This window comes from Ursus maritimus, unplaced genomic scaffold, assembly GCF_017311325.1.
Source record: "Ursus maritimus isolate PB19 unplaced genomic scaffold, ASM1731132v1 scaffold_27, whole genome shotgun sequence".
Classification (NCBI taxonomy): Eukaryota; Metazoa; Chordata; class Mammalia; order Carnivora; family Ursidae; genus Ursus; species Ursus maritimus.
The window spans coordinates 5510219-5519154 of NW_024425230.1; the positions used below are offsets into that span (position 1 = coordinate 5510219).

Here is an 8936-nt window from a genome sequence, read left to right on the forward strand (position 1 = left end):
AATTTCAAGCCAAGTAGACAACATTAAGTCAAAGAAGGCCATTTGCACTGTGTCACAGTGGTATATTGGTGACTTCTGCCATCTTCATAGTTCATGTGAAATGGTGTAGGCCCCTGGGTGGCTTTCAGAGCAAAATAACCTGTTCAGATTTCTCTGTGTCATATGCACAGATTTTACAAAGCACGTCACAGAGGGGCGCCCGGGTGGCTCAGTTGGTGAAGCGTCTGCCTTCGGCTCAGGTCCTGATCCCAGGGTCCTGGGATGGAGCCCCACGTCGGGCTCCCTGCTACGTGGAAAGTCTGCTTCTCCATCTTCCACTGCCCCCCCCACGCCCCGGCTCATGCTTTCTCTCTCTCACTCCCTCTCAAATAAATAAATGAAAAATCTTTAAAAAGCAAAACAAAGTCCATCACAGAGAACATGCCATTTGGTTGTCTTCATTTTTTAGATAACTTTTAATATCTGAAAAATGTGCCACTGAAGTTGATAGACCAGATTTCCTAACAATGTTCCTCGTTGCTGGGTCCTCACGTTGTGTCCAGCGTGTTCTCGTGATGCAGTAGCAAAGGTCTTTGAGCACCATGAGGGTGCGCCTCCTTTCTTTGCCGCAGGACATTCTCACAGCGCTCTTGTTGGTCCAAGTGTGCGCGTTTTGCTGGTCCCTGCTCCTTTCTGCCCTGTTTCTTCTGAGGGTGGTGCCCACTCACACTTCATGCACGATTATTTAGTCCGTTTTCTTTGCCAGTGCATCTCGATGATGTAATATTTCAGACCACAGGATAAAGGTGTTAAAACAAGCTACATTATTGAAATAATTAAGCAATATTTTTTAAAGGTTTACTTATTTGAGAGGGAAAGACAGAGTGAGAGAGCGCAGGGAGAGGGTCAGGAGAGGGAGACAGACTCCCCACTGAGCAGGGAGCCCTTTGTGGGGCTCAATCCCAGAACCCTGAGATCATGACCTGAGCTGAAATCAAGAGTCGAGCCTCCCACCTGACCTCCTAAAACATGATCCTTATTTTAATTTCCTCTTTCAATTGTCATTATCCATCAATAAATGAACTAATTCATGTAAAATAAAAAGTAAAATTAATTTAAAGGACAAAAAAAATGAAATCAAGAGTTGACACTTCATGGGGCGCCTGGGTGGCACAGCGGTTAAGCGTCTGCCTTCAGCTCAGGGCGTGATCCCGGCGTTATGGGATTGAGCCCCACGTCAGGCTCTTCCGCTGAGAGCCTGCTTCTTCCTCTCCCACTCCGCTAGCTTGTGTTCCCTCTCTCACTGGCTGTGTCTCTCTCTGTCAAATAAATAAATAAAGTCTTTAAAAAAAAAAAAAGAGTTGACACTTCACTGACTGAGCCACCCAGGTACCCCTAATTAAGTAATATTTTTTTAAAAAATTAGTAGATCGGAATAGTTACCAGTAAACCTTTCAAAATGCTTTTCTTCTGGTTGTTTCTTGGATTCCTGACCCCGGACCCCCCCCCAAATGATTGGTTTCATTTTCGTAATATTTTTTTACAATGATATAACTTCATCACATACCAGTAGGAACTGCACTAATGTGTGTCTCCATCCCCCACTAAAATGTGGGCAGTGCCCTGTCTTGGTGTAAGGTCAGTATGCGGCGCCCTGCGGAGCCCGGAAGAACTCTGCAATTTTGTTGCAGTGGCAGTGCAGTCTTCAAGAAAGGTTCACTTTGGAGCTTAGGAGGCAGTGCTCAGGTGTAAAGCAGAGGAATACACTGAATGGTTAGTTGCCTTTATAATTTTCCCTAACTTCCTCAACATACTTTTACTAAGGACCTATCACCCTGAGCTGTGCTATGTGCTAGGTCCCAGGGAGACAAAACTGGCAAATTCCCAGAGCTTAGATTCTCCAGAGGGCACACACACAGGCTGAATGGACAGATGAATGGATGGCTGGGCAGTGTTATTACAGATGATGTAGTAATTGGTGTAATAAAATAAAGGGGAGGGCAGTTTCGACGGGAGTAAAGAAGGCTGCTCAGCAGTGCTGAGGTTGATGCAGAAGCTTGGAACGAAAGGAAAAGGTTGGGAAGCCCTGTGGAGGCTGTTCTGGCAAAGCCAGTCACAAGTGCAGGAAAGGCTGTGGAAGGAACCCCACATGGGTGGGGGACAGACCTGAAGTGTTGCCCCCGGACGGCCCTGGTCCCCGGTCAGCCCGGAGAGGTGGGCGCAGCAGGCTGTGCAGGACAGAGAGACAAAGACATGAAAGGCTGAGAAACAGTCTGGATTTTATTCCAATGCGGTGGGAAGCTCTTGGTGGGCTTCAAACAGGGAATTATGTGATGTAATTTGTATCTTTTAAAGATCTGTCTGGCTGTGGGGAGAAAGGCTTGGAGGAAGGTGCAGACTGTGGTTTGCTGATGTGAATAAAAGTGCTCAGACTGAGTGAAATGATCAATAGCATGCTAGCAAATGCCCAGCTAGGTGCCAGGAAGGCTGTTTTTCGAAAACGTGTGTAGACAAGAGTTGGAGTGGAGAAGTCCTTTTTGAGCGTATTTATTAGGTTTACGTAAGGGCTCTTTTATGGTCCGCAGATTTTCATTGCCCATCTTTTTTGTTGAAGTATAACGTACCTACAGAAAAACGCACATCAAAATGCACAGCCTCATGAGTTACAGGAATGCAAATATCCGCTTGCAATCACCCACGACTCAGACCAAAACATACCTCGTTAGCTGCACCCGTTCTGCCCCCCTGGTGTTTTTCCCCACCACCCCGTTGTTTCTCCATCCACTCCATCCACTGTTGTGACTTCTAGTCTGTAGGTTATTTGTAAACTTCATGTGATGAATGAAATAGCGTGTTGTATGTAGCAGCAGGTCGTTCATTCATACCATGCTACTTACATATACTCCTTTTCCGTGTGTGCACATGTACCAATTTATCCGTTTTGCCATTGGGACTCATTTGGGTTGCTTCTGGTTCTTAGCTCTGTGAGTGAAACTGCTATGCAAATACTTTCCAAATGCTCGGGTGCACGTGTGTACACATTGTGGCCGGGTATATACCAAGTATTGAAATTGCTGCTCGTAAGGGTATATGTGTGATCGGTTTTCGTAGATACTGCCAAGTAATCTTCCAGAAGTGTTGAACCAGTTACGCTCTCACTAGCCCTGGAGGAAGGGTCCAGTTGCTTCACATCTTCACCAACACTTGGGTTTTTTTCTCTTAGTAGTTTTACATCTGGCAGGTATCTAATTGTGATTTTCATTTAATTTTTGGGGTAACTGATGAAGCTGAGCAAATCTTAATTGATTGTTAGCTGTTCAGGTGCCCCCTTATGAAGTGTTCAGATACCATTTTTCTATTGGATTAACTATTTCTTATTGACTTCTTTCTTGATTCTGTGGCTGTCAGTGAACTTTTCTATCTTTCTTTGGTTTGCTTTTGACCCTATTAATGATGTTTCCTAGTGATAAGCTCTGTCAGGTCTAGGGGCATAAGGTGGGGTCTGGGGAGCCCTCAGTGCAAGCTTCCCTTCCCCTGCCTCAAATTTAGCAAAATATGCCAGGGTTCACCCCTTTCTAGCAGGCAGGAGCCCCCAGGCCAGGCTTAGAGGGGCGGGAGGAGAAGGCTTACCTTAAATGAAGATTGAGAGATGGAGGTGTAATTAACACAGTGGACAGAATACATTCTACTTAGGATGCAGACTGTGTTTGTAAGTCAGGGCGTATGCCAGATTCCCATCCAGTGGAAAGAACAACTCTTCTGAATTTCCTCAGCTGAATTCCCTCCTTAAAATAGGAGGTCAGAAAGAGGCAAAAATTAAGTTGCATTTTGATTACATTCCCATGTCATGTTCATTCAGGGTCCTGGAGTCTTTACCTGGGCAGCTAACTCCCTACTTAGTACTACCTGTCAGACCCACGTCAGGTGTCCCAGATGGGCCTCCAGGGCAGGACCCCACAGTGGTCCTGCTGCACAGCTGTCCTTCCTTGGCACGCCATTGTAAGTGCTCTAAAGGTCTTTGCCCAGGAAATGGAGAGAGAAGCACAATACCCATCTGCTGAGGGAGGAAGGAAAAATCCCCTTTGGGGCCACTGTCCTGGTCCATGGCCTCCCAGCGACTCAGAATTTACCCACAGGGAGAGCCTCAAAGAACGCAGCTGAAGCACCCCCATCTGAGATGACACCAGTGCATCATTCCTGGTTATCTCAAATGTGTTGTTCTCAGTGCAAACCATGGAACCTCAGTGCAAACCGTGGAATCAATTCTCAGACTTAAAATTAGTGGAGTTTTGCAACTTTGCTAGGAGAAAAATACCTCATTCTAAGTAGTGTTAGGGAGGTAAAAGCTTTCCCATTCTTGAGTTTGTATTTTCCTATTTTCAAGGCTTTGTAGGTATTACAGATATCATCATGCAATTTAGATTTTATTCCCCCTGCAGAACCAGGTGACTTCAAAGTGATTTATAGCAAGTGAAGTTGGCAGAATTATGAAGATTAGTGATAAGAAGTAAGGCAAGGGAGTGGGAGGAGAAAAGAAGAAAAACAATTTTGAGCTGGGGATTTAGGACGAGGCAGCGTGCTTTAAAGCACAGGGAAGAAAGTGAGCCGCTCAGACACAGCAGCGTGTCATCGTCGCCAGAGGCACTGTACTGCTTGTGGAGTGGAGCCAGCTCCCCGAGACCGGCTGAAGCAGGGGGTGTAGACAAAGCCATGACATCACCCTGGTCTACACCCTGAAGGAGTAACTGAGCACCAATAGCCTATTTCCCACCCCTGTCGAGTCAAAGGCCTGCTGGAATATCAGCCTTTCTCATCTGTCACGCCTTTGCATGGTGGGCTTGTCCCATTACTGGTTCGGAAAATCAAGCTTTCACCAGCCCATGAACCAGCTGGTTAACACTGAGCTTGAGGCTCATTTCCTCACTGCTCATTCTCATTCTATCTTGGTCACTTCAGCACTTCCGCTCTGCGTGTGACCTCGTCTGAACTACAGACAGAATGGGCGGAATACTCAGCATCCCCAAACTCTGCTCTGGACCTGGCATCGTACCCCCCCACTCCCCACGCTGGGCAGTCTCACCCTGTGTGCCACCGAGCTTCACTCTCTAAGGTGGGCACTGATTTTCTTTGCACACTCTGGACACCAGTTGGAAGTTGGCTTAATTTCGTTATCAATATGCTAAAGGATCCCCTTTAACTTGATGGAGCAGCCAAAAAGTCTTGTGAAGGATGGAATCATGTTATAGAAAAAGAGGCTGAGTATGTGAAGTTTAGCTAGTCATAATCCCAAGTACGAGTCGCTTTAGAATATAGTATTAATAGAAAGTTTGAGGCATAGGAAGGCCAACAGATCAGGAAGTGACTGACGTTCAAAAATTAGTTCGTTAATCACAATGCCCAAGGAAAGGGGGCACACCATGCCACAGGGAAAGGGCCAAGGTCTGTCAGGAGGCAGAGGGAAAACATGGGCAAGAGGATATATTGTGGTTTCCATGGGAAGGAATGGGTGAGGCTAGGTAGCAGGGTTAGGATTGGCGAATGTGAATAATTCCAGTGGGCCCTGGGGTGTAGCAGCTGCCCCTAGCTGTCTGGTACCTGGTCCTGGGGGATTACGGCAGGTGGACGGTGGTTTGGCATATCCTCCATAGAGGAAGTGGTTGGGGTGTGGACTCTGGATTGGCGTGCTGGAGGATGAGTTCTTTACTACCCCTAGGAATTGGCTAACGCTGGGGAGGGCTGTCCCTTCAGGGTTATCCAGGCCCCAAGATGCCAAAGCATCAAGTATAGAAAATAAAAGACATGGTTAAAACGCAAGTACAGCTCCTGTTCAGGGCCAGCTCATTTCGGGGTGAGTGGAGGGAAGTGCAGAGCCGACCAGGCATGTGGTCCCATGTTTCCTATGACCCCTTCTTCCTAATTCAAGGTGGATTTCCAGGCGTGCCATGGCTGAGGGGCACCGCTGCCTTGCTCACCACACCTTTCTGAATTGAGGTGTTGGCCATTCTCTGACCCACTTTTGTATTTCACCCTCTCGAGAGGTCCTCCTGGCAGTTTTAACTCTTTCTTCCTTATTTACTGTGTTAGGACTTTAATTTTGTTAAATTAACATTTGTTAAGTAGGGTCAGAATATGGCTGATGGTAAGCCACATTCAACAAAAGACCACAAGTTGGGGCGACTGGGTGGCACAGCAGTTAAGAGTCTGCCTTCGGCTCAGGGCGTGATCCCAGCGTTATGGGATCGAGCCCCACATCAGGCTCCTCCGCTATGAGCCTGCTTCTTCCTCTCCCACTCTCCCCGCTTGTGTTCCTTCTCTCACTGGCTGTCTCTATCTCTGTCGAATAAATAAATAAAATCTTTAAAAACAAAAACAAAACAAAAAAAAGACCACAAGAGAAATTTAAATAGCGGTCATTACTCACAGGTCCTGGAAGAAGCACCTGCATGCCTCTAGGGGCCAAAAGGGGAGGTCGAGGAAGGGTGCAGACAAAGAGAGAGAAAATAGCAGGATCTGGGGCTCATGGGTTCATATTAGGTCTGGTGGCTGGAATGCTTTAGGGAATGCTGAAATAAGGCCAGATTCTTCCAATCAAACCAAAAAGAGCAGGGTTTTGTGAAGTTCCACAAGGGTCTTATCGAAGGGGCACAGGAGGGGAAGCCCTGGAAGATGGCAGAGGCTGCCTATCACAAGGGCTGTTGGAGAAGTCATCTCAGGAACTTGCATTTGCTTGTGAGGCTGCAGGCTGCTATCTAGGACATGTGCTTGCAAGAGGGGGCTGGTGTCAGTTCGGGACCCTGCGGGCCATTTGACCAAACAAAATGGATGCCAGGGCACCAGTGCCGTGAAGTAGCTGGGCTACACTCTCGGAAACTTGCCAACACAAGCGAACAAGAACACCTTGTCTTTCTCCCCAGTGCCCGGCACAGCACTGCTATAAAACACTCATTAATACACATCATGGAATCCATGACTTGGGCACTTGGGACCATCAGGGACCTTGTTCATTCCATGCAGCACTCTTGGAAGGCAGATGCCATAACTGCAAAAAAAAAAAAAAAAAAAAAAAAAAAAAAGAGCCTGCGTGTCAGCTCAAATTGGCTCAAGTTCAGATGTAAGTGCTATGAGCAGCTGGGGTGGCTTTGCCCCTTGGGTTATGCCCTTGTGCCAGCAGTGCTGAGAGGTTCCCATGAGTCCCTTTCTCCATCTCTGTGAAGTTCCATGGTCTCTCTGTTCAGCAGTTGCTGAGAAAGGCCCAGTTGTAGTACAGGCCACCATGACCTTGGTCCCTTGCCGGTGTCCTTCTCCGCAGCCTTTTCTGAGTTGCACCTGTGGGCCTGGGGTGCTGCTGTTGAATCATTTCGTGCTCCATTTACATACTGGCGACAGCAGCAGAGATAAAAGCAGTTCTTTATATATGGTCTCTTCGGGGCTTTTGCCCACATTCTAATTGGATTGTTTGTCTTTTTGAGTTGAATGATGAGATTCTTTATATATTCTAGATGGGAGTTGTTTGTCAGGCCTGTGGTTTGCAAACCTTGTCTCCCAGTCTGTCATTTTGCCTTCTTAACAGGGTCTTTCCCAGAGCTGAGGGCTTTCATTTCGATAAAGTCCAATTTATGGATTTTGGCTTTTGATCTGTCACCAAGCCCTCCATCCTGAAGATTTTCTCCAATTTTTTTTTCTTCTAACGATTTTATAGGTGTGTGTTTTACATATGGAACTGTAGTCCATTTTTACTTAATTTTTGTATAAAATATGAGGTTGAGGCTTTTTGGTTTGTTTTGTTTTGGGCTTCTTTTTTGCCAATGGATATGCAATCAGCAAACCATATCCATTTGCCTAAAAGACTGTCCTTCCTCCATTGGATTACTTTTCCACGTTTATCAAAAATCAGTTGGCCAGTACTCGCTTTGGCACCATGTGCACAAGAATAGGAGTGATACAGAGAAAATGACTATAGGCCATGTATAAGAATGACATCTAAATTCATGAAGTGCTCCATATTTTTTAAATGCCACTGAATTGCACACTTAAAAACAGTTACAATTGCAAATTTTATGTTATGTATTTATTTCCACAATTTTTAAAAATAATGCAATATTACAACAATTATTGAATTATACACTTTCAATGGGATAATTGTATGGTATGTGAATTATATCCCAATAAACCTGTGTAAAAATGCCACTAAACTGGGAAACAAACTGAGGGCTTTGGGGGGGGGAGGGGAGATTGGGATAGGCCAGTGATGGGTATTAAAGAGGGCACGTATTGCACGGTGCACTGGGTGTTATACGCAAGTAATGAATCATGGAACATTACATCAAAAACTAGGGATGTACTATATGGTGACTAACATAACATAATAAAAAATTATTATAAATAAAGAAGTAATAAAAATGCACCTAAAGCAAAAAAAATCAGTTGTCCTTGTGTAGGTTTATTTCTGGGTTTTCTATTCTGTATTGTTGGTCTTTGTAGCCATATAATAAACTACAGCTGTGTAATAAGTCTTCAATTCAGGCAGAGTGATTAATCCCATATTTTTATTTTTCAAAATTGCTTAGATCTTCTAGTTTCTTTGTCTTTTCTTATCAATTGTATAACATATTGTCTATATCTACAAAAATCTTGCTGGGGTTTTGATAGAAATTACATTAAACCTATATGTCATTTTAGGGAGACATCTTTACAATATTGAGTCTTCCAGTCCTTGAACACATATGTCTCTCCATTTATTTAGACTTCATTTTATTTCTTTCATCAGTGTTTTACAGTTTAAGCATATAAGTCCTGTACATATTTTGTTAGATTTATACCTAAGTATTTCATCTGTTTACTGAGTGATTGTGAATGGTACTGTATTTTTAATTTCAGTGTCCATGGGTTCATTGCTAGCGTATAGGAATAACAGTTTATCTTTGTGTATTGATCTTGTATCCTGTGACCCTGCTGAA

The 8936-nt window shown here is 44.9% G+C and overlaps 1 protein-coding gene and 1 non-coding gene across 2 annotated transcripts in view; both read left to right on the plus strand.

Moving 5' to 3' along the window:
* The window catches only part of OTUD7A (OTU deubiquitinase 7A), a 376751-nt gene that overhangs the window by 142273 nt on the left and 225542 nt on the right, over nt 1–8936 (plus strand).
* LOC121105571 lies at nt 7881–7987 on the plus strand. Its single transcript, XR_005838183.1, has one exon. It is a non-coding gene; the product is annotated as a U6 spliceosomal RNA (small nuclear RNA).